Below are 26451 nucleotides of genomic sequence, written 5' to 3'. Positions count from 1 at the left end.
TGCTGCATTCATCTTTCCCTCTATCCTGACTAGTCTCCCAGTTCCTACTGCTGACAAACATCCCCACAGCATGATGCTGCCACCACCATGCTTCACTGTAGGGATGGTATTGGCCTGGTGATGAGCGGTGCCTGGTTTCCTCCAAACAGAATGCCTGTAATTGACACAAAAGAGTTCAATCTTTGTCTCAACAGACAAGAGAATTTTGTTTCTCATGGTCTGAGAGTCCTTCAGGTGCATTTTGGCAAACTCCAGGCGGGCTGCCATGTGCTTTTTACTAAGGAGTGGCTTCCATCTGGCCACTCTCCATACAGGCCTGATTGGTGGATTGCTGCAGAGATGGTTGTCCTTCTGGAAGGTTCTCCTCTCTCCACAGAGGAATGCTATAGCTCTGATAGAGTGACCATCAGGTTCTTGGTCACCTCCCTGACTTGGGCCCTTCTCCCACGAACGCTCAGTTTAGATGGCCAGCCAACTCTAGGAAGAGTCCTGGTGGTTCCAAACTTCTTCCATTTGTGGATGATGGAGGCTACTGTGCTCATTGGGACCTTCAAAGCAGCAGATATTTTTCTGTACCCTTCCCCAGATTTGTGCCTTGAGACAATCCTGTCTCGGAGGTCAACAGGCAATTCCTTGGACTTCATGCTTGGTTTGTGCTCTGACATGCACTGTCAAGTGTGGGACCTTATATAGACAGGTGTATGCCTTTCAAAATCATGTCCAAACAACTGAATTTAGCACATGTAGACTCCAATTAAGCTGTAGGAACATCTCAAGCATGATCAGTGGAAACAGGATGCACCTGAGCTCAATTTTGAGCTTCATGGAAAAGGCTGTAAATACTTATGTACATGTGAATTCTTAGTTTTTTATTTTAATTAAATTTGCAATAATAATGTTAGGACACTTGTAGTATAGGAAGCACGCTGGTAATTGTGTACTCAGGTCCGGAGATCGCTAGGAATGTTTGGCACCCAGGCAGAGGTGTAAACTCACGGTTGCACAGGAGGTCAGTGGAGGTGTGGAGACACAGGCCGGAATGGTAAGTACTGCCGCACGGTGAAACACCAGAGACGTTCGGCCACACAGGTGGAGGTGGTAACACACTGCTGTACGGAGAATCACCAGAGACATTTGGGCACACAGGTAGAGATGGTAAACACACTGCTGCACAGAGAATCACCAGAGACGTTAGGCACACAGTTAGAGATGGTAAACACATTGCTGCACAGAGAATCACCAGAGACGTTAGGCACACAGGTAGAGATGGTAAACACACTGCTGCACGGAGAATCACCAGAGATGTTAGGCACACAGGTAGAGATGGTAAACACACTGCTGCACAGAGAATCACCAGAGACGTTAGGCACACAGATGGAGATGATAACACACTGCTGCACGGAGAATCACCAGAGAAGTTATGCACACAGGTAGAGATGGTAAACACACTGCTGCACGGAGAATCACCAGAGACATTAGGCACACAGGTAGAGATGGTAAACACACTGCTGCATGGAGAATCACCAGAGACGTTAGGCACACAGGTAGAGATGGTAAACACACTGCTACACAGAGAATCACCAGAGATGTTAGGCACACAGGTAGAGATGGTAAACACACTGCTGCAGACACAATGGAGCGATGGAACCTGGACTGGGAACTCAACTAATGGGCACTAGGCGACAACCATTGTTCAGGCAAAGTCCTGTAGCCTGTGAGCCGAATATATGCCCAGGGGAACCCTTTGATAGGTGCACAGCATCAGCTGACTACTCACCTATCCTGGAACGGAGATACTGTCACGTGGGCAAACTGTCATGGTGGCACCCATGTCAGGAACTCCGATCCCTGACACCAGACTGCCCGCAGTCTTCTGCATGTGGGGAGAATACTCAGCTTCTCCTCCGCCGCGCCAGCTGCTCAACCGCCTGGGATGTCAGAGGAAGCCGGAGGGACGGTAAGGGAGTGCCGATCCCTGGCTGAACACCCATCAGGCTTATCTGGAAATCTCCTATGGAAGTTCCAGATTAATAGCGGAGAGAGTACATCGGAAGCTTTTTCTTCCGGCAAATAGCCCTTCCAATCAATGAGATATTGGAGGGTATTAAATCTGTGCCGGGAGTCCAGAATCTTCTCCACCTCAAATTCACTACCTAGTAATGTTCTTACTTGAGGCAACTTGGGGGAAGAATTTTGAAAACGGTTAAGCACCAGAGGTCGTAGATGAGAAATGTAGAATGTATTAGAAATCGTCATTTGAGGAGGAAGTTCCAAACTTAATCACTTTGAGGACACGATAAGGGCCAATGAAGTGAATTTCATATATGGTACCCTTAGTCGAATGTTTCTAGAGGATAACCAAACCCTGTCCCCATCTCCCAGCAGTGGAATAGCCAACCGTCTCCTGTCAGCAAATTTTTTATAATTTCTAGAAGATTGTTTTAAGGAATTGTGAATTTTACCCCATAGAGCTGAAAAAGACTCAACCTCCTTGTTTACCACTGGGACATCTATTGACGGGAGATCCTGGAAATCCGGGATTCGGTCTTCCAAAGACCGTAAAGAAAGGAGTGGTTTTTGAAAAAGAATGGTATTTATAGTTATAAGAGAATTCTACCAAAGGTAGGAGATCCACCCAATCATCCTGGGAAGATGACACAAAGAGTCTAATAAAGGTCTCCAGCTCCTGATTAACTTTTTCTATTTGACCATTTGTCTGTGGGTGGTAGGCCGAGGAAAATTTCAACTTAATTCCACACGTGTTGCACAGGGCTCTCCAAAATTTGGCCACAAATTGGACACCTCGGTCAGAGACTATTTCTTTTGGAAGACTGTGCAATCTGAAAATATCTTGAATAACAAATTTGGCCAATTGGGGAGCCGATGGAAGACCAACCAGTGGAACAAAGTGTGCCATTTTAGAAAAGCGATCCCCGACCACCCATACCATGTTATGTCCCCTGCACCGTAGCTTGAAATTTAGCCCCTTCAAAGAGATAATGCCATTCCTCCAGTGCCAACCGCATGGCTAGAAGTTCCTGGTCGCTGATAACATAATTATTCTCCGTGGGAGAGAACTTAAGAGAGAAGAATCTGCAGGGGTGAATTTTCCCCTCGGCGATTTGAGACAATACCGCCTCTACTCCAACAGAGGATGCGTCAACCTCCACCATGAATGGCTTGTCCAGTTGGGGCAGGCAGAGAATTGGGGCTGAGGAGAATGCAGCTTTTAATTTTTGAAAGGCTTGTACCGCTGGAACAGGCCAATTGGATGGATTGGCTCCTTTTCTTGTAAGGGAGGTAATGGGTGATACCAACGTAGAAAAGTGTGGGTTGAAACTCCTGTAATAATTTGCAAATCCCAAAAACCGCTGAGTGGCTTTTAATGAGGTAGGCTGAGGCCATTCAAAAATGGCTTTCAATTTGTCAGGGTCCATTTGAAGAATCTTCCCGGAGATTATATGTCCCAGGAAGGGTACAGATGTTTGATCAAAGATACACTTAGACAGTTTCCCAAAAAGGCAATGATCACGAAGGCGAGACAATACCTCCTGTACATGATGATGATGGTTCTGTAAATCCCCAGAAAAAATCGAAATATCATTGAGATAAATTACAACGAATTTATAGAGAATGTCCCGAAAAATATCATTGACATAGCTTTGAAATATACAGTAGCTGATGCATTGCAAAGACCAAAAGGCATTACAAGATACTCGAAGTGCCCGTCTCTGGTATTAAAGGCGGTCTTCCACTCGTCACCAGCCTTTATCTGAATTAAATTATAAGCACCGCGTAAACCTAATTTGGTGAAGAACTGAGCCCCTCAGACCTTGTCAAAAAGTTCGGAAATTAGAGGTAAGGGGTACTGGTTTTTTATGGTAAATTGATTTAAACCTCGATAGTCTATGCAGGGATGGAGTCCTCCATCCTTCTACCCTTCAAAAAAGAACCTGGCTCCGGCTGGAGAGGAGGACGGCCAGATGAACACTTTAGCCAGATTTTATTAAATGTATTCTGCCATGGCGGCGGTCTCTGGAAACGACAAGGGGTAAACACGGCCACGTGGAGGGATCTTCCCGGGAAGCAAATCAATGGTGCAAACCCACGATCGGTGCAGAGGAAGTTTATCCACCGCCTGTTCACAAAACACATCAGCAAAGTCTTGATAGATCTCAGGTACATAGGACTGAGAGGGAGTTTTAGAAATCGCAGAACAGGAGGACTTCACAGTTGGGCTGGTAACCATAGCTTGGCTATGTATGGGAATTATCTTGGTCAAACATCCCTGGAAACAATCTGGACTCCAGGACAGGATTTGCATCTTATCTCAATTGAATACAGGATTGTGTTTTTTAACCAGGGCAATCCCAACACTAGCTCATAGGAGGACTTGGGCAGCACAAAAAACTCCAGCATTTCCTGGTGCAGACATCATATCTTAATCGATACGGGATGGGAGAGGAAAGAAATAGATTCCCCCAGAATGGGGGACCGGAGAGTAGTAATTTATTAGGTAGTGAAACGACTGGAATACCCAGAGTCTGGATTAACGTCTCTGAAATGAAGTTACCTGCAGCTCCGGAATCTATTAAGGCCTTCATCCTTCTTGTCCTGGACTTATGGGAAAGCGATATTTGTAAAAGACTATCTGATATTTGGGATGACTTAAGAATAACCCCCAACTGAATACTCCCTACTTCAGTCAGGGTCTCGCATACCCCGCAAGCAGAGGACAATTCTTCAGTATGTGGTCAGGTGCAGTGCAGTAAATACACAACTTGTTTTGAAAGCGTCGATTGCGTCCCGCGGAGTGACTTTGGATCTATTGACCTGCATCAGTTCCTCCTCACTAACCGAAGAGGGCAAGGGCTGGCTTGGGGTAGGAGACAGGATGTTCACCCCTACCTCTACTAGCCCATCGCTCCCGGTAACGCAGGTCAATTTTGATGCAGAGAGAAATGATATCTGTGGAGGATTCTGGCAGATCTCTGGAGGCCAGCTCGTACTTCATCCTCTACAAAAGTCCATGAAGGAAGGATGCCTTAAGGGCCTCCTCGTTCCACTTTAATTCTGATGCCAGGGTCTGAAACTGGACTACATTCTGTCCTACAGATCGAGTCCCCTGATGCACACGAAGCAGATCCGATGAGGCTGAAACAGAGTGAACTGGCACGACAAAAATTCTTTTGAATGCCAAAATGAATTCTTAGTAGGTAGACACGATGGGGTCAGCCCATTCCCATAGAGGGGAGACCCAATCTAATGCAGCTCTGGTTAACAGAGAGATCACATATGCCACCTTAGCCCGGGAGGTGGGGAAGTTCTGAGGAAGGCATTCGAATTGGATCTCGCACTGATTTATAAATCCTCGGCACCGTCTAGGGTTGCCGTCAAACCTCTCCGGGGTCGCCAGCTGGAGGCGGGGTTTAGGTAGCGAAGCCCCCTGAGGCTGAACCAGAAGAGGGGATGAAGGAGCTGCCGCCGGAGGAGCCGGAAGAATAGAAGTCAGCGTGGTTTGAATAGAAACTAGCTGTTTAGAGAGTTCCTGCAAATACTGGGCCACTTGCTGTTGGGCTGCCTCTTGGTTATCCATCTGAGAGGTCAACTCTTGTAGGGACCCAGTTCCTTGGGACACCGTAGCCTCCATTGGGCCTGAACAAACTGTCACGTCTGTAGCAGAAGTATGGGAAACTGTGGGCCTTAGTTGCGGGAGGAAGCGGAGACAAGGGGCCTGGATATATGTTCTCCTCATCCACAGATCTTAGGTGTTGGTGAGACCTGGGCAAAGGTGCAGAGTCTAACCCACAGGGTGGTGTTTGCCAGTGACCCATCCAAGCGTGATTTGGGCTTAGCTGCACCCTGTAAGCAGGTCACGGTCCTTTGACCAGGTACCCAAGCCCCATGGGAGTGCAGACACAATTAACAATGGCCCTGGGAGGAAATGTCTAGAACAAGGCACTTAATAATACTTCCCAATAATAATGTTAGGACACTTGTAGTATAGGAAGCATACTGGTAATTGTGTATTCAGGTACAGAGATCACTAGGAATGTTTGGCACACAGGCAGAGGTGTAAACTCACGGTTGCACGGGAGGTCACTGGAGGTGTGGAGACACAGGCCGGAATGGTAAGTACTGCCGCACGGTGAAACACCAGAGACGTTCGGCCACACAGGTGGAGGTGGTAACACACTGCTGTACGGAGAATCACCAGAGACATTTGGGCACACAGGTAGAGATGGTAAACACACTGCTGCACAGAGAATCACCAGAGATGTTAGGCACACAGGTAGAGATGGTAAACACACTGCTGCACGGAGAATCACCAGAGATGTTAGGCACACAGGTAGAGATGGTAAACACACTGCTGCACAGAGAATCACCAGAGACGTTAGGCACACAGGTAGAGATGGTAAACACACTGCTGCAGACACAATGAAGCGATGGAACCTGGACCGGGAACTCAACTAATGGGCACTAGGAGACAACCGTTGTTCAGGCAACTTCCTGTAGCCTGTGAGCCGAATATATGCCCAGGGGAATCCTTTGATAGGTGCACAGCATCAGCTCAGCTATCCTGGAACGGAGATACTGTCACGTGGGCAAACTGTCATGGCAGCGCCCATGTCAGGAACTCCGATCCCTGACACCGGACCGCCCGCAGTTTTCTGCATGCGGGGAGAATACTCAGCTTCTCCACCGCTGCCGCACCAGCCACTCGACCGCCCAGGATGTCAGAGGAAGCCGGCGGGACGGTAAGGGAGTGCCGATCCCCAGCTGAGCCCTGACAGATAAATAATAGATGGAGACACTGCTGTAATAAAATAGATAGGCAAACAGATAGATAGATGGATGGACAGACGGACAGACTTTAGAATAATGCTTACAGAAATCCCTCAAATTCATGAATATTTGACTATCAAGACCTACTTCAACTATCCCATATGTTGAGCCTTTCCTGGTCCAACATCATCATTGATATCAAATTTACCCCATTCTTAAATGAAGGTACATAATTTAAACTTGCTTTCCTAGCATAAAATTAAGCGATACCAAATGTTTTGTGAGTTTATTTTACACAAGAGTAATAAAGAATTTCAAAAACATGACAAAGCAATATATTGAAAACAGATATATAAACAAATATCAAGGTCACATAAAATAGAGCGCCTAATCTACTAAATCCATTCAACAACTCACCATTCTATAAGTCTTCTATTGTTCTAGACATGATCAAATATCTTTTGTTAAATAGGAATATAGGGCCTGATTCAGAGCTGAACCCTCTGATCAGAGCGCTCGCTCTGAATCAGGGCCGTCCCAGCTAAATTTCGAGCGGCCTCCTGGCCGCTCGCATAGCTGTGGGTGCCCACCCACAGCTTATGCGAGCGGCCAAAAACCATCGGGCTTGCGACGAGACCCTGCGGTAGGGTCTCGCTTCCGCAAGCCCAGGACCGTCTCCTTCTTGATCGCTAAGCTGTGGGTTAACACCCACAGCTCTAGCGACCGACATGTGTGATGGTTGTGATGGTCAAGACCATCGCAACCATCGGGGCTTACGACCAGACCCTAAGGTTGGATCTGGGCACTCGTAAGCCCCAGGGAGCTTCCTACTCTGATCGAGCAGGAAGCTCCTCACTGACATCATTGCTGATGTCAGTGGGGCCGCCCCCAAATGGCAAGCGTTCCGGCGGGAATGCCTCCGTTTGGGCAGGCACCCCACCTGCCCGCCTCCCAAATGGGGCGAGCTGTCACTCACCATCGACAGCTCGCCCCATCTGCTGCGAGACCCCTAGAGACAGAGCATCCGTCGCTAGCTGGGTTTCGCGCATGCGCATGACGGAGCCGGCTCCGTCGTGCGCATGACCAGTGGGGCAACATCGAGTCAGTTGTGAGCGCTCATCGCTTGCGACCGACTCTGAATGACCCCCATAGTCCCAACATTCCTTTGCAGGTTACGCACACACTGACATATTACTGATCAGCATAAAGGCTATCTACATTCTGCTTTACATATCACATTTCTATTGGCAGACATATCCACCATGATCCTTTGCATTACGCTAGCAGTTTGACTCTGCAAAATAATAAGCTTTTCTTGATAGACTTACCATCTCCTTACATGGAACATGATTACAAAATACCTATCAGTTTCTGAAAGTGCCTCTCTAATGCCAAATCCTACCTTTGGTTACAGAATTGCATGAATTATATTAATATTTTGCAACTGTAGACTATTTAAACTTCGCAAATAATATTGTGTTCCTGATTGTTCCACTAAATTAAGTAATTTGTTTTCATTTTAATTATAGTAGACCTAAATGGATTATTTCCCACTGGGTGATTCCCATAGTTAACTAATACCCTTTTCACATGGTCAAAATAACCCTGGGATATTGTCGGGTCGACCTGGGTCGCGGCTATATGTGAAAAGGTCCCTGAAAAATAACGCGGGTCATGTGACCGGGGAATCTAACCCAGGTAGCGACCAGGGTTGGACACGGGAACGACCTGGGTCACGGTGTAGCGTGAACGATCCATCCCAGGTTATTCAACTCGGATTATGCCTAAAATTAGCTGATTGGTGGCTGTGGAGCAATCACCACCCACTTTTTATGACCTCACAAGTTTAGCAGAGCAGACCCTGGTTCAGTAACTATGAACGGGACCTACACAAGAATAACCTGTGACAAAGGTGCAGTGTAAACAAGGTCTGACCCGGGATTTTGGTGTGAAAGGGGTATAAGTAATTTGAACCAGAAACAATGGCTATTTGAAGATATAAAATTTGGTTAATATCTTTGGGGTTAATAAGTCATCTCTTTTATCATTTATCTCTGCCCACTTTATCTCCATCCAAGGCTTAGTAAATAGACCCCACAACCTGTAAAGTGACAGTTAGGAGCTGATTGGTTGGTACTTTTTCTCCGTTCACTTTATCTCTCTCCAGGGTTTAGTACATAGACCCCATAGAGAGATATAAGAACAACTTTACAGTTATTCTAGGTAGACACGGGAGATTGTGGTTCCATTGTATAAGGTTTGATGATGCAATCTTCAAGTTCTGCTTTGAATTCTAATTTTATGTATTGTGTTCAGAAGCAGTTTAGAATGTGTAGTCTATGTATTGAACTGGGATATCAATGGTGAATTAATTCTGTTGTGTAGGATGTAAGGCCAGATTCCACTTGCTAACTATGCTACATTTTGCAGCCAAATGGGCAATGAGGCAAATATTTTGCGTGAGTGTTTTGCTTGTCTCTAGTAATAGGGTTACGGTCACGATACAGAGGATGTCACATTAAAGGTTATAACTATGTAAATTAACTTAGTCCCCCAGGCACTTGGTGCTGTAATCCCCATAATCATTACTGTACACAATAAACAATTAGTTAGGTTGCTCATCCCCAGGTGACTGTGATTATTACATCCCACCCTGCACCCTCTGATCCCTGCCATGCTATTTCCATCCTAATTAAACACTAGTGCAACTAAGTGCACTCAATTAAGCAGCACTTAAATGCCTGACCTCATATGGTGCCGTATGAGCATTGCAGACAAGTAACGGAGAAAGACTACCATTGCTAAGCCCTAAGTGCCTTTCACACACTAAGTTTATGTGTCATAAATTATGTATAGTGCCTCCAGTAAAACATAGTAATGGAAGCCATATGAAAAGAAAAACGTATCAATGCCTGAAAATAAAATTTTTATAGTGGAAGAACATAGTCTGTATTTTGCTTGTTCTTCTACTGCTAAACGTAATGATAACAAACACTAATTTAAAATGTTTCATTGGGTAGTCAATGTCAATGAAAGTTAAAGGAATTTCTTTTTTGCAGCACTTTTATTAAGATAAATCGCACCTGTTGTTATGATCTATCTGAAAAGACACTTTGCGTCATCAATTTATTGTCATTTCTCTTATATTTTTAAAAAATAACATTCATATTCCACTAGAGTATAATGATAAAATATGGGAGCCTCAATAGTTTGGCCTACCAATTGTCCAGAATATAATGCAGCCCTGTTAAACATCCTATAATACAGCCCAACAATTATCTAAAATATAATACACATAAATGGGCAATCTTCATTGAAGTTTCTATAAATACTGTAATAACTATATAAATGGTGCATTCTGACAAAAGAACATGCTGATTATAATGGTGAATCACTGCCGTTTTCTGATGGGAAGGATTATTTGAAGTCCTTTGACCAAGCTTCAGTCATGGCACCGGCAGATCCCAAGACTGTAAGATAAGAAGCATCCTTAGACTCAGTTATAGCTTTAGCCCTAACGGGTGGACAGGTCGCACAAAGAACAACAACTAGAGATGTATGCGGGCCCCCGTGTTTAGGTTTTGGTTATAATTCATCATCGTGTTTTGGTTTTGCCAATACCACCCTCAAGTGTTTTTGGTTCGATTCAGTTTTGGTTCGGTTTTGGTTTCATAAAAATTGATAGGAAAATTTATAAAAATCTTAAAAAAAAATTGATAAATAATGTAATTTGGACTGGTTTACATGCAATCCACAACCCGAGTTTGTTTTTTAAATCTGTGTTCCGAATTGACTGCAGACCCAAGCCGGGACTCAGTTCTTCTTGGAACCCCAAAGAGATTCCACACTAGGACTCATTACTCGATTTGACTCTGAACCCCTAAGTTGGGGTGCTTTTGTATTTGGTACCACATATCTCTATCAGCAACTAATGTAAGAGGAGCTGGTGGTCAGTGTCTGCCTGTGTGTCATTGTCATTCTGTATTAGTCATTGTTTTTGTGCGTCTGCGCGTTAGTAGTGTCAGTTAATGAGTGACCTTGTCAGAGTAATGTTGTGTCATTGTGAATCTCTGTAAATATGACGCTGTGTTGGTCTGTGTAATGTAAGTCTGTGTGTCAGTCTATGTCAGGGTAGATCTGTGTATTATGGAATAGATGGAAAAGTTGTGTTCTGTAAGGAATAGAGATGTGCGTAACAGTTCCCCATAAATCCGAACCAACCAAATTTTGTGAATCCCGACAGATCCGGATCACGGTTCTGATCTCATGAATAGATGTAGATAGAGGCGAGTTGCGGTTCTGATCTTCTCGCGGTTCGGAATTCAGAATTTAAATCTAAATTTCGGGTTTTGGATTGGAGTATGTCTCCCCTATCCCTAACTGTAACCATTACCCCTAAGCCTCCCTCTAGTGCCTAACCCTAACCTCCAGAACTTCAATCAGAAATTGTGAGGCCCCAGACTGACAAAATAGGCAGTTCCCCCCTTACAACAATATTATCACAAATAAGGTGTAGTGCTCCAGCACTAACCAAACATTTACAGATACTAGGAGTATGGATATGGACATCTACACCTACCATCCCATGAGCACTGGACCTACCGTCCACTTCAATACCTTTATCTTATGCTAGGTACAACTGCCCATCCACTGTGTTCATCAGGTGCACTTTCAGACTGGATAATACCAACACAGATTCCACTTATATAGCCAAGTTTTAATAACCCCCAAGACTAGTAGTGAATGTTGCTCCCTTTTATAGAGCCCTAAGTGAAACTAGTTGCACTGGAGTATGTATACATAGTTCCCTTAGATTCCGCCAACTGCCTTTAAACATTCTCTGATTTCAAACTATCATTAGTTCACTACCATCTGTAATGCTGGGCAGCCCTGTAGTGTCTCCCTAGCACCAGCCACTATATATCTGCCCATGATTACTGTGTATGTTGGTTATTGGCAAGTACAGTATAATCTGCTATAGTGTGCAGGAGGTTACCTACATCTTTTAATACACCTACCTCCTTCTTCTGTTCTGGCTGCTCCTCAGTCCTACCCATACAGCGCAGCTCCTTCTCTCTGGCTCCTTCTCTCAGCAGCGTGGTGTGACTTCATGATGTCACGAACGCTGGCTCTCAAGTAAAAAAAGAAAATTTAGTGGGTGGCACGCTGGCAGGAGTGAGCCCCGGGACTGTCACTGTTAATTCAAGGGGTTAGTAGGAGTGGGCACCAGGTGGTAGGAACGGGCTCTGGGCAGTACGAGCGGGCGAGGTCCCATAGTGTCCGGCCCTGGGATTCCAGTCTCGGCAGTCCCCCCTAATGGTGGACCTGCTAACCTCGCCAAACCCTAACCTCCCCCAGCAGCATAAACATCCCACCCGCAGCCTAACCTCCAACCCGCAGCCTAACCCTCCAACCCACAGCCTAACCTTCCAACCCACAGCCTAACCCTAAAGTCGAGATTCTGAGAATACTGACACGCTGCCTGTTGACATTTTAACAATGACGGCAGCATAACATTATGGTGTCAACATTATGAATGTCAGCATTGTCATTGTCAACTTTTTGACTACATCCCGGAGGAAAATCCCAAGAAAACAGAGGGAACATACAAACATGGTCACCATAAGGGGTGTATGGGTGATATTAATGTATGGGGCCCAGGCTAGCCAGGGAGCTCAGAATGACCAGTGTACCCTCTACTCACTGATGATCCTGGAGGTAGCAAAACTAACTGTATCTGTTTCCTTCTACGGTGGAAGGTAATCACCAGCAGTACCTGTGCCTATCCTGGGACCTGGCAGGGGCCCTGGTCTTTCAGAGGGGCTGCATGTAAAGAGAACACTGACACTTACAACAGAGTGTGGCCAAGAATGTGGGGCCCCCAATAGATCTCCCAGAGGCCCTGCATGCAAACACCAGAATGCGAGGAAGCCATGCTAACCACTGTACCACCATGCTTTCGAAATGGAAGCAGAATTTAACATCAAACTAATTAACAATAACTGTAATTTGCCAGCCCTAAATTTTGTATTTCGGTGTTGATAATGATTTTGATTTTAATTCCTTTCTCCATTCAGCAAATGTTTAATACACTCCCGGATTCTCTATGTCAGATGTTTCCACCTACTGTACATTTGTAAAGCAAGTATGACTACAGAGTTTACAATTAAAACATAATATTTAAAAAGGGTTTTCAGCATGAAAAATGATTGAGAATTAGACATAAAAAAGTCCCGTATCTTCTGGTGGCACCTGAATATACTGCATGATCAGATTTGAAAGCAAAGGTGGTTATAATATTCGAAAATACACTTATTATTCTTGTTATTACCACCCAAAGGGTATTCTGGTATATGGGGAGGCAGCACTGGCCGATATCAGTGATTATGGGCGTGATGCAGCAAAAGTAGAAATGCAGTCAAACCCTGAAAATGCGGGTTGGACCGCATTTCTCTTATGCACTCCGGGGCTTGGTTGCGGTGTGTAATGCCATCTCCTGATGGCGTTACCCTATAGAAGCCTATGGGTTTCTATAGGGACAGTGCTGTGAGAAGGATCCAATCGGATCCCTCCCAGCACCCCCCGCGGTGCGTGTGTCCTACATAGACCTGGAAATCTCTACATCACAAAGGGCCACTCTTATCGAGATAGCAGTCCTTTGCGGTGTTCTTCATGCATACCGGCATCCCAAATATGATGCGTCATGCATCCCGCCACATATGTGATACCATATGAAAGTTATACTGTTGTCTAAACCACAGATAAATTTAGAGAGATGACTGACTAGTGAATATACACTGAGGGGTACATTTACCAAAGGTCGATTTTAATCATTTTTGATTGGTTTAAAATCGATTTTAAAATATTGATTGTCATGTCCTACTATATATGTTTCATATGCTTTTGGTTTCTGTCATGTTATTATTGCAAGGCTTTGCATCTTGTTAATTTTGTCCTTCCTGATTCTCTGTAGCTAGGATCTGATGTCATCAGCCCCCATTTCTTCCTGTCTCTAGCTCAGTGTGTGTCTGCCATTTTAGCCTGCAGTTGTACCTGTTGAACTCTGGTAAACTATCATCTTTTCACCTACTATGTTATGCATAATTACAAGAATATCAGCTTGAAATAAACCCTCATCTGGATTCTTCATACCTGCCTTACTAGTTGAGTTGACAATGTCTGATGAAGTCTCCTGGTGTAAGTACTAGTTCAATACAGATATACACAGAGGAATTATCTCAGGGGCCTTACACTTACAGCTTGGTTATTGAGTCAGAATATCGATAAACATCGATGTTGTATTTCTGGTGCTAAATCACACATTTACTAATACTTAAAACCCCAAATAAAAAATTCTCTCAGTAAATGTGTGATTTAGCCCCAGATACACAACGTCAATGTTGATCGATTTTAAGTCGATTAAAATCGACCTTTAGTAAATGTACCCCTAAGTGTGTAAATGCGCTCCTTTCCTTTATTTCCATTTTTCCTTGATGGTACGTGTTCAGCAGAATGACTAAAGATCAGGGTGAACGGAGAGCTCAAAGTCCAGCTGCTGCAGATGTGTGTTAACCTGTGTTTTTAAACAAGTGTGAATAAGCAGTTATCGACAACTGTAAAATATTCTCCGCTATACTGTATGTGAAGAATTCCCATCTGCTACAGTTGACCTTTATCACATCTGGCTACAAAGCACTGCCATGATTGTATGAGTACACACAATAGTATTTGGGGGATGTCCACACCATACCACCAGAGTCAGCATGACCAGCACTCAAGAGGCATGACTAATATTTGAGAAAGTGCTAGGCCACTCCTCAACCCCTTCCCATAGCCTTCAAATAATTACCCCCCAATAATAAATAACTAGTTATTCTTTCTGTTCTGTGGAAAAACGAAGATGACGAAGTGCAGGCAGATGACCACTCCATGACTGCAGCGCTGGCTCAGATAGCGACACTACTCAGCTGACAGCCCTGGCTGGCATGCTGAGCTCATGGCTACGAGGGAATAGGCATCAGGTGATAGGGGCAGGGGCAGAACTATGGGAGACAATGGAGGCACCTGCCGCTGGACTCTTTCTCTGAAGGGGCACCTCCTCCATTGCCCACAATATATTCACCCCACTTAGGGCTATAAATATGTACTCGGAGTGTACAGTCACGGCTGCCCAATACATGGCACCTCTTCCCGGTACCTGAGAAGCCACCATACACTAGTGAAGAGCTCTGTGTCAGACCATCAGCTGCCACCTACATCTATCTATAGCCCTGTCTCTATTCATTGATGTCACTACTCATGTCAGTGTGACAAGTCCGGAGCCCCCATCACCCACAACTCTGTCTTACTCCTCCCTGGTGGCAGCCCTAGATGCTTGGACCCGTGCAGTGGTCCTGGTGCTTCCCCTCACCAACAACTCCCTGTCCCACTCCTCCCTGGGGACGGCCCTAGCTGTGGAGCCATGCTGTAGTCCCGGCTCCCACCACAACCAACCAACATCAAACTTCTCCCTGGTGGGAGCCCTAGCCACAGCAGAGTCCTGAGAGGCTTGCCCGGGGATAAGTGCAGCTGCAGATCTTCCAGGAGCTGGATGTCAACAAGGATGCATCAAACTGAGCTGCAGATAAAAAGGCATAGAAGGTAGGGGACTGGGGCACCAGTGACTGAGTCTGGGGGGCATGTCTTTGGTGGACCAACTTCCTGGAATGTGATGCAGTTGCCAGTAGACTGGGCATTTTGTGATTTATAGTTCCACCACAGTGGCAGTTTTACAGTATATTGACTTAAACTCAGTCCTCAAAGCCACCACATCAGGAGGTTTCCCCTCCATTAGGGGTATCAGGCAGGCTCCCCACCCCACATCAGGTGGCTTTGGCCTCCATCAGGAGAACTCTGATCCTCATGCTAATTGCACCATACAGGCCACTATCTTATTTGTGTCTTATACATACAGATGTGTCCACATACATCTATAACGTGTGAACACAGTGACTCGGTAGCGCTGAGCTTCTTTTCGTGTGAATATTTCCTTTCAAATGCACATTCACACATTTAATTCGCACAGCGATGTGAATAGGAAGCACAAGCAGCTTCTGCTGAGTAAAATAATCTTTTGCATGCCTATGTTCTGTGTGTGACTGCAGGTGTATCTACATGTGAAATGCTACATTACAGTGTCAGCGGGGCACCAAATTATAACTTGCCTCCGGGCGTCTGGGATAAACTTACACCACTGGATAGTGGTGAGCACATGCCACAGACATTCGCAGTCCGGGTCAGTGCTTCTTCGTCGATAGGTGCGGCTCTGAGAACATATGTAAATGCTATAGGTACTGTCTTCTGTAATGAAACGCCCACAGATCCACTGCATGCATCCGAAGACGCAGCATTGGATGAACATCACGAACATCGCTTGGCTAATCGGACATCTGAGCAACCCTATGGTTCTTCAGAATGTCCAACATATCTAAGCGGCCGAGGCCAGAGAATCTGCATCGGAGTATGCTGTCAATGGCTTCAGCGCCTCCCCCCCCAAATGTCTGCGACAAGCCTGTGTTTTTTACGCACTTCCTCATCACCTCCCCAAAATGCTAGCAGTCTGTCAATCAAACTGTGGGGTCTATTTACTAAGCCCTAGATGGAGATAAAGGCCCTCATTCAGACCCACTCGCAAGCGGGCGCACGTACGTTAGGCGTACGTACAAAAATATTTAAATTCAATGGCTCGCTCGTATTTTCGTTCGCATCTAAAATTCCTCCCTAAACTCTGACGACCCCTCCTCTAACTAACGAGCGTACGAAATAGCGAGCGTACATCCCCGAAATGGCTTGAAAGGAACGCACGCACACGTATAAACAGGAAGTGGCCTTGTCAGATGTCGATTACCTGCTCCTTTATTCTGCCTACCTCCATCAATCGTATCATGCCAATCAATGTATCAATTAGCTTAATTGTTTGTTTGTTTTCAACACAATGCAAGAAACTTTACTCTTGTCCGTGTTTGTGTTTACCCGCAGAATACGTACGGATGAAACATTCGCTTTTATTGTTCAAAAAACATGTGAACCACAATTAAACAATTGTACTATTGCTGTGGATCCCCGCATATTTCCCTGGGTTCATTTCTTTATTTAAATTTGCTTACGCATGTCACTGCATCAAGCCTATCCTAACTCTCCAGAGATTTCTGGCCCTGTCGAACACATGACTCATACACTAACCAATAAAATTGCTCCTGTTAATTTCCAAAATACATTAGCCAATCAGAAAATTTTTACACACTTTATCAAAAATGATTTTTAAGAAAAACACCATTGCCATCATGAGAGCCTCCGCATTCACCAGGCGTGAGCTGCTGGTGCTTACGGAGGTCATGGATCGCCGGATCACCAGCCAGCCTCAACCCATGACCAACCGGCAGAAGCGCTCCGCGTATGCGGAGGTACGGTCCCGCCTGCGGTCCTTCGGCTCACGCCGCAACATCGGGCAGCTGGAGCGCAGGTGGTCCGACCTGCAACGGCGAACGCCCCGCTTGCTGGCATGCTTTCGCATGCAGATCCTGGCAAGTAAGTGTTATGTATTGTGGTTTTAATGTTTGTGTTTGTGGGGCAAACTGCGTGTGCATGTTTTCCTGTCTGTTCTATTTATTATTTGTACTCATATCTGCGTCTGCATGTTTTCCTGTCTGTTCTATTTATTATTTGTACTCATATCTGCGTCTGCATGTTTTCCTGTCTGTTCTATTTATTATTTGTACTCATATCTGCGTCTGCATGTTTTCCTGTCTGTTCTATTTATTATTTGTACTCATATCTGCGTCTGCATGTTTTCCTGTCTGTTCTATTTATTATTTGTACTCATATCTGCGTCTGCATGTTTTCCTGTCTGTTCTATTTATTATTTGTACTCATATCTGCGTCTGCATGTTTTCCTGTCTGTTCTATTTATTATTTGTACTCATATCTGCGTCTGCATGTTTTCCTGTCTGTTCTATTTATTATTTGTACTCATATCTGCGTCTGCATGTTTTCCTGTCTGTTCTATTTATTATTGGTACTCATATCTGCGTCTGCATGTTTCCCCTCTATTTCTGATTTTTTAATTATACTGCTATTTTTTTTGGTTTTATTTTTTATTATTTTTTTTTTTTTTGTTTGGTTGCCCGGATTTGTCCATAAACTAAACGCAATTTCTTTGACATATTTTAGGGGGACAGCCAAGACTCCGCCGTCAACGTCCGTCCAGACGGCGTTCCCGCCCTCTCTCCCCAACCCCCAGCCAACACTCCACCCCAAATCTTTCCCCTATTCCCCACTCCTCCCCATCCTTCCCAGACCCTCTCCCGGAAATGTCGGGCCTCCTTCCCCTCCGTCCCACTTCCCCCTCTCCTCCACCCACCCCTCTTCCAATTACCCCCTCCCCGGAGTCCAGCATAACTCCGCCCCATTCTTTGGGGAATGACGGATCCTCCGAGGAGGATCATGGAGGTTTGGCCGGAGCTCCCGATTTGTCTCCCGGTATGTTTTTTTTTTTTTTTTTTTAAAGCACAAACTGTTTGTATGTAATAATGTGTCGTGCCTTTCTTCGTGTTTTTGTGGCTTGACTTTTGTTGATTGTGAAGGTTTGCCTTTACCTCTTCCTGGTGATTTAAGCATACACATATCATACCTGTGGGAATTTGTACCTAGGCCTTGTATTTTTGCCAGCCCACCCTTTTTATTTCTGTTTTTGGGTTTAGGAGTGATTTGGTTTTTTTTTTAAGTTTTTCTGTGGATTCCCTATTGTTGTATTAACCCACACACTTTTCTCACCCACAGAGGAACAGAGGCGTCGGCAAGAGGTGGCGGATGTTGTGGGGCAGATGCGCCAACATGTAATCGGCCTTCTGGTGGCCCTCGACCGGCTGTCTGGCCTCCTTCGGCATTAGATTTTTTTTTTTGGTTCTATTTTCCAAATAAATTTATTAAGACAAATATACGTTGTGGCTCATTTTTAAAAACCAAAACCAAGATAGTTTAGCCTGACATAAGTTCCTGCAAGGATTTCCCTTTTTTAAAAGTTAGATTGTGTTTTGTCTTTGTATGTCAAACAGACACCAGAAACACATAACAGTAACAATGTCATTTCCCTTTTTGGGTGTAGTGTCAATTACAGATTTCTACATTTTCCAGGTTCCTACTTGGTGCGCAAGCTGCTTAGGCCAATCTTACAAATCCCAAGGTTGGGCCAGGCTTCCTTTTGGTGTGGATTGGGAAGCTGAAAACATATTTCAGTTTTGCTCAACTGGCGTCAGTACTGGTTTACCCCTTAGTCAAATGTAACTTGTGTTAACCTGGTTACACTTGCTGTTAACGTCCCAAAAAGGAAGACCATTTCACTCTTCAAACATTTATTCACAACATAACAGAGAAAACAAAGTGGTCACTCCCAAAAAAAATACACAGTGATAAATTCAAATACAACACATACCAAGAAATAATTAAATAAAAACACAAAATCAAGAACTGGTTGACGAAGGACCATGCCAACATGATTCCACAAACATGGCGTTGCGATATGGGTTCCAGAATATATGCCCAAAAGGACCAGATCCAGGTTTGGTAAGGGTAGCAGGAAGTAGTGAGCGTTGGAGTGCCAAAGATTATGTGAACAAACAGAAGATGGTGAGAAAAATAAAAATAAATTAGATGTTCGCCAAAAAACACAAACACATTAGGTATAAACACTGGAGTTTTGTTCAAACTTACCTAAAAAATCTGGCCACCACATCATCGCGTATGGCCCCCCCACATACTGACCTTCGACCAACCTCGGGGGGGCCATCCTCAGGTAAGGCATCCTCTGGCTGCATTGGGACACCACTCCTTATGGCAATGTTGTGAAATATCCCACACAGGACCACAATTTTCGACACCATATCCGGCACATACATGAGCTCGCCACCAGAGCGGTGGAGGCATCTGAATCGGCCTTTTAAAAGGCCGATACAGCGCTCCACCACTTGCCTGGTGGCTGTAAGTGCGGAATTATACGCACTTTGTGGCCCTGGTGTGGGAGCCAAATAAGGAGTGAGCAGCCAGGACATGCAAGGGTATCCACTGTCTCCTGTGAACAAAAATAGACCACATCAGGAACACTGTGTATCAAGCTTAACATTGTTATGTACTAAAGGTCTCCACTTACCCAGAAGCCACGCATCACCAGCTTGTAGGTTGGTTAATTTCTGCCATATCCCTGATTGCCGGATGACGAAGGAGTCATGAGCACTTCCGGGTAATTTAGCATTCAGGGACAGGATCTGGAGGGAGGCATCACATACCACCATTACATTCAGGGAGTGATAGTGTTTCCTGTTTCTAAATATTGCCTCCTGCCGTGCTGGAGGCTGAAGTGGTATGTGAGTACCATCCACAACCCCTATGATGTGTGGGAAGCCAGCTATTTGGTAAAAATTGGCCTTGGCCACACTAAGGGCACCCATATCCAAAGGCATTTTAATAAAATGATGGAGGTGCTTGAAAAGTGCCTCCATCACTGCCCTCAGGATCCTGGAAAAGGAGGATTGGGAGATGCCCGCCACTATTCCCACCGTTGTTTGAAATGATCCTGAGGCACAGAAATGTAACACCGCCATAAATTGCGTCAGTGGTGGTATTGCTGTTCGACTGTCAATTTGCCGCTCAAGATCACTTTCTATTAATGAGAGAGTGTCTATGATGATTTTGGGAGGTAGACGGTAGCGTCTTAAAACCTCATCATCGGGCATTCCAAAAAGGGTGACACGTGTTCGAAATATCTGGGGCCTTGCATGCCTACGATGCCTACGCCTGGGACGAGTTTGAGGTTGGTCGTCTTCCGGGAGCAGGGCCAGAACAATTCGCCCCAGATCTACCTGAAATTCAAAGTTTACAATGTAAGGCTTTTGACCCACCCCAAAAGTAAGAAAAAACAACTTAGCTTTCTGATACCATCCATAGCTGCTTACATGCCGGGGTATTGTCATGATACGTATAAACTGTAAAAAAGCCAACAATGAGACTTCAAAAATTTAGAGGGTGTTTTTTTTGTTTAAAAATTGTTGCAAGCCAACACAGAAAATAGCGGAAAAACACATTTGGCCATCGATGAAAACGACATTGCACACCGTACGTCAAATAGGGTTCAAATGGACCCAAAAAATGGAAAAGGGAAAAGCAAAACTGGATTATATGATGAATAAGCCGTCAAAAATGCGGTAATTAAATCGCAAATGCAAGTCGCTACACCAACAGTCAAAAATGCGGTAATTAATTCGCAAATGCAAGTCACTACACCAACAGTCAAAAATGCGGTAATTAAATCGCAAATGCAAGTCGCTACACCAACAGTCAAAAATGCGGTAATTAATTCGCAAATGCAAGTCGCTACACCAACAGTCAAAAATGCGGTAATTAATTCGCAAATGCAAGTCGCTACACCAACAGTCAAAAATGCGGTAATTAATTCGCAAATGCAAGTCACTACACCAACAGTCAAAAATGCGGTAATTAATTCGCAAATGCAAGTCGCTACACCAACAGTCAAAAATGCGGTAATTAATTCGCAAATGCAAGACAAAAAATGGACTTACCCAACTCGAATATATAAGATTTCCACAAAAAACTTCTTTGGGTCCGAAAACCAAAAAAAACTAAAAAAGATGAAATGAGTGTTAAACAAATTAACGAACCACAAAACAGAAGAATACACCAATTGGCCACAAATTTGAATGCACAAAACTTACCAAATCAGGAAAGGATGTGGAAAAAATGAAAAAAATGCGAACGGAAAAACCAAAGAAATGTAGCAAAAACAAACAAAAAACCAACTCTGCCAAATCCTCCAAACGCAAACAACCAAATCCAAACCACTTAACCGACAACACTCCAACAACCCCACCTCGACTCCACACACACCAAGCCATAAATAGTGTTTATTTTCCCGCACAAATTAAGGATGAATCATAGGGACGCACAATCAATGATGCGGCCGCAAACTAAGGACGCATGTATAAATACGTCACGAAATCACATAGAATTTCTGGATGATTTCATGCTGGAAGCAGAGACATGGCTTCAAACCAGGGAAACAATGGTCAAAATTGCGGCGGTAAGGCCTTCATGCATTTTGTGTCAATGATTCTTTTAAAACATAATATTGTGCAAGTTGTGAAGTGGCTAAATCTGCATATTTACCCAAATAGGTGAGGAGGATGACATGGAAGAGACTGCTGGCCCCAGTCAACCCGCCAAAGCTGGCAAAAAAAAAAGGCAGCCACATTTCACAAGCAAGGAGATGGAGGTTTTGATCCAGAAGTGCGTTGACATCCTGCCCCAGGCAGCCAGGAATATGAGCCAAAGCCAGAAGTGGAGAATGTGGGAGGAGGTCGCCGTTGCTGTCAATAGGGTGGGTGATTATGTCCGTCTAGCCCGGGATGTCAAACGGCGGTAAGTAAACACTTTCCCATCCTATAAACAAACCCCATTGTAAAAAAAAGGATAATGGTTCCAAATTCATTCCACAGATGGGCAGACTTCAAATATCGTCTCAAACAAAAACTTGCCGACAGGGCTAGGCATGCAAGGGGGACAGGTGGGGGTCCCACCCCTGTGTCATTGGAGTTGACAGACTTAGAAGAGATGGCACAGGGGTGTGTGCAGGCTGTGGAGGTGTTTGGCGTGTCCAACATGGATACGGACATGCCAGACTTTGCGGCTCCTCATGTTGGCCAAGGTAAGTCTTGTGATGTCACCAACTCAGAAATGCTATTGTGCCAATATGTAGATTCTAATGTGAGTCTTTTCTCCAATTTCCTAACAGAGACAGAGGCGGATGAGTCTGCTCCAGAGGGGAGCCTTGGGCGCAGAATTTCTGCTGGCTCTGCAGGGGAGGAACCAGTACATCCGGCTGAGGACCCTGCAGAAGCCAGTCCAGGGCGTGCCCCCTCGCAGGCAGTGGGCCTCCTCACAGAACTCAATTTTAAATCGGATTGCCATACGGAGATTCTGCAGAGGATGGACGCCAGTCTGATACGGGTGGCTGAGGCCCTGGAGCAAAATGCTGCGGCCAACGTGACCATTGGTCAGGCCCTGGCGGAAAATACCAGGGCCAACATCCGCATCGCCGATGCCCTGGAGCAGCTCGTTCGCCAGCACATGGTGGAGCCGACCTCCCTTCCTGCCGGAACATCCGGATCCTCCACCTCTGGCACAACATCAGCCAATCCTCCAAATGTGCCTAGCCCTGTGCCTAGTCCAGAGGCCACAACATCTGCCTCTGGACAGGCCAGCCCGATGGCATCCCGGACCCGGTCTGGCGCCCACCCTCACCCAGCCAAACGGGCGAGAAAACGGTGACAGCAATGGCGACTTTTCCCACACTCCTTCTGTGCTTGGCTCATATTCCTTTCTGGTCAAAACTTCCCTCTCCTTTCTTGTGAAATGTTTTTAAATTTTGTATTTACGCTTATGTTAGTAGTTATGTTATATTTTTTTTTGGATCAAATATCTTGGCCACAAAAAAAGGCAATACAATATTAGGCCAATTTGTTTGTGTGTAAACAATAAATTAAAAACAAAACACTGACATTGTATTGTGACATTATTGTACAAATGGGTTACATTTAATCCTGGCCTTAAACGCAAAAACTGACCCTCTTTAAAAAAAAAAAAGGCCTCTTTAAGGAACGTTTAAAAAATCACATAGCGATGCAAATTCCACAGTAAACCAAAAAAAAGGGGAGCTAATTAAAAGATGATGACATTATTGTTACAATAGGCCATAACCACCAAATTGTGGCCAAAATAAAACCCCAAAAATGTACGCTAATTGATTGTGTAATCATGACATTAGCAGCTCTGATTTCCACCTGCGTACGCTTTTGTGCTATCCCAATAAACTGCTTTCCAAACACATACCAAGCCGGATTTCAATCCAACACTAATTACTTTACTGACCAGCCGCGATTAATCGCTGCACCATCGTGGAGTCCCGGGACGGAGGAGAAGGCCATCGCCAATGTGGTCGAGTAATCCTGACCCTAAGCTGTGCGAGCATTTTGAAGGGAAAGCGGATGTTTCAGTGACGTATGAGACGGTCCGAACACATTTGACGTTCGCATCTGCTAATGTATGTACGCCCCAAAAACGCCTCGCCACGCCTGCGTTTTTTCATCTCCACCCCCGTCAACACCCAAAAACGCCCTGTTCTGTCAATCACATTTGACATGTCACTTCCTGTACGCTATTTTAGGAACGAGAGAAAAAAAGCTCGCAATCTGCCGTACGCACATGCGCAGTGTAACACCGACGCATGCGCGGTTAGTCAACATCGGAACGCAACGAGCGTACTGTTGTTAACGTGCGGCTCTGAATGAGGGCCAAAGTGAACAGGGATAAAGTCCCAACCAATCAGCTCCTAACTGCCATGTCACTGGCTGTGTTTGAAAAATGACAGTTCGGAGCTGATTAGTAGGGACTTTGGGCCTGATTCAGACCCACTCGCGAGCGTCTGTCCGCTCGCAAGTGGGTCGATGGTCTGCACTGAGCATGCGCACGACGGAGGGAGCTCCGTCGTGCGCATGCGCGAGACGCGACGAGCGAAGGACTTTCCTTCGCTCGTTGTGTCTGATCAAAGGGGGCGTGCTGTCGATGTTGATTGACAGCACGACCCCTTTGGTGGGCGTGCCGGGGGCGTGCCTCCCAGACGGGGGCGTTCCCAAGGGAACGCCTACCGTCAGAAGCCGGCCCACTGACATCACTAGTGATGTCAGTGGGAGTGATTTTGGCTCTGATAGAGCCAAAATCACTCCGGGCCTTGCGGTTGAGAAACTCAACCGCAGGCTCCGGCTCGCAGTGGCGATGGTCGCGATGGTCAAGACCATCGCGACCATCAACCTGCACGCTCGTATAGGCTGTTGGTGGTGACCCACAGCTATACGAGCGTCCAGGAGGACGCTCCATTTTTATGGAGGACGGCCCTCATTCAGAGCGAGCGCTCTGCTCAGAGCGTCCGGCTCTGAATGAGGGCCTTTATCTCCGTTCACTTTATCTCCATCCAAGGCTTAGTAAAGAGACCACTGTGTCTGTAGCCGGACTGCGACCAGCATCACCAGACCATTGTGACACATGCACACTGCGGCTCGGGCATATGAGCAAACCACAAAATATCGGCTAGGTGCCTCCAAATCTAAACTGCGTCCACCTCTGCATAAGGCCCAATTAGGCTGGCCCAGGGGTAGAGGCCATCCTTCAGAATGCGTACTGGGCTAGGTGTGGGCCAGTGGGAGGGAGAGTTCAGTTTTTAGTTCTATATCTTCTGCAATAAATGCCCCACAGACTTTCTCATCAGTAGATATCAGCCCACAGAGATATACACTAGATCAGGCATGTCAAACTCAAAATACCAACCGGGCCAAATATTCAAGGTCTACAAGTGTGTGGGCCGCAACAAAAAAAAAGTCTTATATGCAATTTTGAAAGGTTTATTATTACTAGAAAACAATGCAATGTCCCCTGTAGTGCCCCTTATGCAATTCCACCCTCTATTAGAGCTCCTTTTGCAATGCTCCCTGAATTTGTGCCTATTATAACATGCCCCTTATGCAGTGCCCTAATAGTGCCCATTATGCAGTGCCCCAGTAATGCCCCTTATTCAGTGCCCCCAGTAATGCCCCTTATGCAGAGCCACCAGTAATGTCCCTAGTAGTGCCCCTTATGCAGTGCCGCAGTAATACCCGTAGAAGTGCACCTTATGCAGTGCCCCCAGTAATGCTCCTTATGTTGTGGCCCCAGTAATGCCACTTATGCAGAGCCCCCAGTAATGCCCTTAATAGTGCCTTTAGTAATGCCCCTTATGCATTGCCCCCAGTAATGCCCCTTATGTTGTGCCCCCTGTAATGCCCCTTATGCAGAGCCCCCAGTAATGCCCCTTATGCAGAGCCCCAGTAATGCCCTTAGTAGTGCCCCCAGTAATGCCCCTTATGCAGAGCCCCCAGTAATGCCCCTTATGTTGTGCTCCCAGTAATGCCCCTTATGCAGAGCCCCCAGTAATGCCCCTAGTAGTGCCCCTTATGCAGAGCCCCCAGTACAGCCCCTTATGTTGTGCCAACAGTAATGTCCCAAATTTAGTGCCCCAGTAATGCCCCTTTATGCAGAGCCCCCAGTAATGTCCTTAGTAGTGCTCCTTATGCAGAGCCCCCAGTAATGCCCCTTATGTTGTGCCCCAGTAATGCCCCTTATGCAGAGCCCCCAGTAATGCCCTTAGTAGTGCCCCTTATGCAGAGTCCCCAGTACAGCCCACTGGCGGGCCGCAGTGTCATTCGGGCCGCGGGCAGTCTGTGTCACTGTGACACAGACTGCACCGCGTGTGTAGCGCTGACCGGACGGAGTTCAGTCAGCGCTACACAAGTGACAAACACACAGCCGCTGGCTCCGGCAGCTGTGTTTGTTGTAAGCAGCAGCCTATGAGAGTCTGTCAGACTCTCATTAGCTGCTGCTGCGCCCACTGCAGGAACCACTCCATCTTCCGGCTCCCGCAGTGGGCAATGGGAGAGGCGTCATGACGTCATATGACGTCTCTCCCATAATGTATAGCGGCCCGGCCGGGAAGGACAGATGGAGGAGCGGACGGCGAAGGCGGGAGCGGGG

Source organism: Taudactylus pleione, unplaced genomic scaffold, assembly GCF_031769625.1.
Source record: "Taudactylus pleione unplaced genomic scaffold, aTauple2 ptg000270l, whole genome shotgun sequence".
NCBI lineage: Eukaryota > Metazoa > Chordata > Amphibia > Anura > Myobatrachidae > Taudactylus > Taudactylus pleione.
This window is presented reverse-complemented; position numbering follows the sequence as displayed.